The 5,247-nt window shown below is 51.0% G+C and overlaps 1 long non-coding RNA gene across 1 annotated transcript; it reads left to right on the top strand.

Moving 5' to 3' along the window:
• The first annotated feature begins 2,196 nt into the window (after positions 1 to 2,196).
• Positions 2,197 to 4,079, top strand: LOC122700708. Its single transcript, XR_006342873.1, has 3 exons — positions 2,197 to 2,284; positions 3,611 to 3,701; positions 4,037 to 4,079. It is a non-coding gene; the product is annotated as an uncharacterized LOC122700708 (long non-coding RNA).
• Positions 4,080 to 5,247: the final 1,168 nt, after the last annotated feature.

Genomic DNA, 5,247 nt, shown 5'->3' with positions numbered 1-5,247 from the left:
ATCGAAGCTGGTTTCTTTTCAGACCAGCTGACCCTAAAATTCATATGGAAGCTCAGGGGACTCAGACTAGACAAAACAGGCCTGAAAACTATTAAGCTGGAAGACTCACACCTGCTGATTTAAAATTTTATGGCAAAGCTGTAGAGAAAGCAGGAATGGTACTGGTGCCTTGCTTTCTCTATAGCTTTGTAGCCAAGAAAAGATATGGAAATGACCAATAAGCACATGCAAAAATGCACATCATTTAAGAAATGCAAATCAAAACCACCATGAGAGACCATTTCACACACAATAGGATTATTTTAATCAAAACCAAGAATTGGGGAGAATGTGGAGAAACTAGAACCCTCTTACACTGCTGGTGGGAATGTAAGATGGAGCAGCCCCTGTGGAAAGCAGATAGGCAGCTCCTCATAAAGTCAAACATAGAATTACCCTATGATAATTGGTAATTATCATATTTTTTTGGTAAATACAGTAAAAAATGGAAAACGGGATTCAGACAGATAAGTGAACACCCGTGTTCACAGTTGCACTATTCACAGTAGCCAAAAGGTGGAAGCAACTCCCAAAGTCCATCAAGGGATGAATGGATAAACATTCTGTGGTGTGGCCATATAACGGGAAGGTCCCCTGGAGAAGGAAATGGCAGCCCACTCCAGCATTCCTGCCTGGGGAATCCCATGGACGGAGGAGCCTGGTGGGCTACAGTCCAGGGGGTCGCAAGAGTTGGACACGACTTAGTAACTAAACCACTGTCACCTTCATAGCCATAAAATAGAATAGTATTCAGCAAAAAACAAGAAAGAAATTTAGTACTGATCCAAGCTACAATAAGGATGAACTGTGAAAACACGATAAATGAAAGAAGCCCAACATAAAAGATCATTCAGTGTATAGCTCCATTTATATGAAAAGTCTGAAACAGGCAAATCCATTAAGACAGGACATAGATTAGTAGCTGCCAAGGGCTGGGAGGTGTTGAGGAAATGGGTATGAGACTGCTGAGGTGATAAAACTGTTCTAGAAAAAGATAGTGGTAATTGTACAACTTTCTGAATATACTAAAATCCACCGAATCGTACACTTTAAATGGGTATGTGAATTATATCTCAATAAAGTTGTGGTTTCCTTCCTTTCTTCCACCCTCCCTCTCTCTCTCTCCTTCCTTCTTTCTTTTTAAATACTTGTAAGCCATCAGGAGAAAAGAGTCTGGAATTCAAGACTAGAATAGAGATTTGGGGGTATGGATGTGAGAGTTGGACTGTGAAGAAAGCTGAGTGCCGAAAAATCGATGCTTTTGAACTGTGGTGTTGGAGAAGACTCTTGAGAGTCCCTTGGACTGCAAGGAGATCCAACCAGTCCATCCTAAAGGAGATCAGGCCTGGGTGTTCACTGGAAGGACTGATGCTAAAGCTGAAACTCCAATACTTTGGCCACCTCATGCGAAGAGTTGACTCATTGGAAAAGACCCTGATGCTGGGAGGGACTGGGGGCAGGAGGAGAAGGGGACGACAGAGGACGAGATGGCTGGATGGCATCACTGTCTCGATGGGCATGAGTCTGAGTAAACTCCAGGAGTTGGTGATGGACAGGGAGGCCTGGCGTGCTGCGATTCACGGGGTCGCAAAGAGTCGGACACGACTGAGCAACTGAACTGAACTGAACTGAACATGGATCAAAGGGTCCTGGAAGTCCTGTCCAGCTCTGCTATTTTGTCTCAATAGCATCCTAATAATAATCATATCAAAGACTCTTTAATATTAAAGAATAACAGTAACTCTCATTTTGTGAACATTTTAAAAGTGCTACGCATGGTGTTACTAGGTTTAATGTATTGCGTCTTTTCATTCTCATTTATTCCAGTGTGAAGGAAGTATTGTTATTAGTCACATTTCTCAGAGGAAGTCACTGAGGCCAAGAAAGGCCAAGTCACTGTCCAAGTGTTCAAGTGTACTTCACACCCACCCAGTGGGGCTTCCCTGGTGTCTCAGCAGTAAAAAAAACTCCCACTGGCAGGAGACGTGGGTTAGATTCATGGGTGGAAAAGATCCCCTGGAGAAGGAAATGGCAACCCACTCCAATATTCTTGCCTGGGAAATCTCAGACAGAGGAGCCTGGCAGGCTACAGTTGCAAAAGAGTCGCACACGACTTAGCAACTGAATACCAACAACGAACTAAGGAATAGGGGTGAGCAGAGGGTGGGGAAACACACTCCAGTGAGAAGGAAGGAGGCGCAGGTGTGAGGAACTGGGATTCTTCGGGGAAACTTACCACCTACCTGTAGGTAAAATCCTGACGCTGGCGGGTCGGACCCTGGGGCCGCTCCCCACTCCTTCCCGACACGCCTTAGAAGGGCGCGGTGAGCCCTCAGTACTGGAGGCGGAGGGAAGCGAGGAGACTGGGATGGGAACCAGATGCACTCACGGCGTGCAAGGGGTGCGCACATTTCATGCGCTGGAGTGGGTGTGTGTGTACACCAAACAGTTCGCGGGCTCGCCTACTTCTGTGATCACACGTTTGGTTTGAGCAGGAGTGGGGAGGGTAAATCACAGAGACGGGGTCTGCGCGTGAGTGGAGAGTGTGATTGGGGTCGGGCATGCCTGTGTGTCGTGAGTGTAGTTCTGTTTACTAACTCTACAAGTGGTCGTGAAGAGCTTGCTGTGTGCTTGCACCGTGTGGGGTGCCCGGCATACAAGGTGATGAAACAGTTACCCTGTGTTCCTGAAGGAGCTGACCCGGGGCGGGGTTGGGGGGGGAGTGTTGAGCCTAGAAACAGGAAACAAATCAAGGCTGGAAAGGATATTAACTTCCTGGGTGCGGGTATCTGAGTCTGGGATTGTGTGTGTGTGCGTATGTGTGTGTGTGCGCGCGCGCGTGCCTGTGATAGGTGAAACGGTGGTTCTGGAGCACCCATTGTCCCAGATTCTGTCGGTGCCACGGAGTCAGGACAAGCAGTTGTGGATTTTGCCTTGGAGAGGAGCGAGACCAAGCCTTCAAGCCGTCTTAAACCCCAGAGGACTCGGTCCTGCGTCCAACAGCCACTTGCCCTGCAAATCTTCCTCCGGAGGGGATGGGGGTGTGACCGTCTCTACGCAGGACACCCCCCCGCCTTCCCCTCCCAATGTCTGCTCTGAGGATCAGCCTTCTGAACTCAGGCTGAGCCAGTGCCCCAAGGAAAGCATTTCCCCCTCTGCCCCCAAAGACTCTCTGAGGCCCAAACAAAGCTGATGTGGGGGCCAAGGGACGCTACCGTCCCCATTTAACTGATGAGGACGTTGAGGCCCACAGAGGGTCGGGGCCTGTCTGCGACGCGCGGGGAGTCTGTGCTTCAGGGACTCGCGCTCCTGGCTCCTGCATCCTCCGCTCCGGGGGTGCAGTGTGCGGCATTCTGCTTTGTGGCCATTAGGTGGCGCTAGAGGCCAGGGCTAGGCAGGTGGCCCGCAGGCCCGGGGGCTTTGGGCGCGGGGGGCTGGGTGGGGGGAAAGAGCAGACAAAACATTTGGGGACAGTCACGGGGCGCTTGCTGTGTGTCAGACACTGTGCTGGGGCCCTTCCCCGCATTAGCTGTTTAACCCTTCTGTTATCTTGTTTTCCATCTCTTTACAGATGAGGAAGCTGAGACTCAGATATTCACTTTTGAATGAACTCTCCTCTGATCGCTCAGTTTTGTAGTGGCAGATCCATGGCCCAGGCCCAGGTCAGAGGGTCAAGTACAGGTGGGGGAAGCAGGGATTGAGAGTTGCCCCAGGTCTTGCTGGGAGTGGGCTGGAGGCAAGCTATGAGCTGGTCTCTGATGCCCGTGGATGAGCTGGGGCACAGAACTGCCTGTGAGGAGGGGATGGGATCCCTGGAGGAGGTGTTACCAAGTCCAAGCTCGCTCTGCTCACCGCACCAGAGGCCAATGAATCCAAGAGATGAGGTATTGAGACAAGGGAGAGACTTTAATCAGGGAGCCGGCAGACCAAGAAGATAGCAGGCCGCGCCTTCAGAATAAACATCTTATTGAGGTCTACATGCCAGGTTCTTTTACAGATCAGAGAGAAGGAAGCAAGAAGGATCTAAAGTCAAAAGGCAGAATAGGGAGGGAGACGCAGTAGGTAAGTAAAGTGAAAGGGTCTTCAGTCTTGCAAAACATCTCCAAGGGAATGGCCAACCTTTGGCAGGGGTGTGTTAATCTCTTCTATTCACAGGTGGGCAGGGACAAACTTTCTCTCCCTGAGCTGAACAAAGGCATTTTAGTTTACAGTCAAACAGAGTCCTCCTGGCAAGCCATTGAGTATGATTATAATAATAAAAGCAACAAAAAGCAAGTCAAAGAGACAGTTTCCAACAGGCAGTCAGAACTGGCTGTCTCCCTGCAACAGAGCGGGTGGCTGGAGGAAGTACCAGGGGGTCTGAAGCAGACCCACCCTCCTCTGTCCAGGGCCTCCCTGGGTCTTAGCACATCCCACCTTGGGGTTTTGGGCTTGAGGGCCGGGGCAGTGCTCAGCCTTCCCTGGGATTCCCACCCCTGCCTCACCTGCCTGTCCAGGTGTACCTGTACACCCTGTTCACAACTCAGCTCCCCGGGAAGGCTTTCCTGACCACTGAGGCCCAAGAGGGCCTCCGCTCCTACCTGCCCATGGAAAGGCGGTCCAGGTGCCATCTTGTAACAAGAGCCCAGTCCCCCAGCCCCCTGCCACATCCTAACACACGGCCAGTGTGGCGCCTCTGCCTCCTCTCTGGTCCCTAGAGTTTGCAGTGAAACCAGTAGCTGTTGCTTCCTTTTCCAAATACACCCACCCAGTCTGCTCTGCCTCATGGGCTCCTTAGAGCAGGGACCCCCGGCTTAGTTGCCCTCCATCTCCCTGGCCACCTCCTGCTCAGAGTCCAGGACTGTGGTCTACAGGTTCCTAGCCTCAACCCTTCAGCCTGCAAACTGCTCCTAAGCCCCAACCAGGTGCCAGGCACTGTCCTAGGCACTGCAGACTAACACTAGGCTCCCTTTCTCATGGCAGAGGCAGCAGATAATTAAGCATATGATATAGATTTCCACCTCTGATTAAAAAATAAAACAGAGATGTGCTGGGGTGACAGTGGGATGGGAGGGCCACTCGGGGCGTGACTTTTGAGGAGAGACCTGGAAGAGGTGTCTTTTGAAGATCTTGGAGGGGGTTCCAGGCACAGGAAGAGCCAGTGCCTCAGTCCCAGGGTGAGAGCATGGGGGTGGGGGTAAGGATGGGGATGATTGCTGTCTGGTAGGA

Source organism: Cervus elaphus, chromosome 9 (genome assembly GCF_910594005.1).
Source record: "Cervus elaphus chromosome 9, mCerEla1.1, whole genome shotgun sequence".
NCBI classification, from domain to species: domain Eukaryota; kingdom Metazoa; phylum Chordata; class Mammalia; order Artiodactyla; family Cervidae; genus Cervus; species Cervus elaphus.
This window is presented reverse-complemented; position numbering and strand designations above follow the sequence as displayed.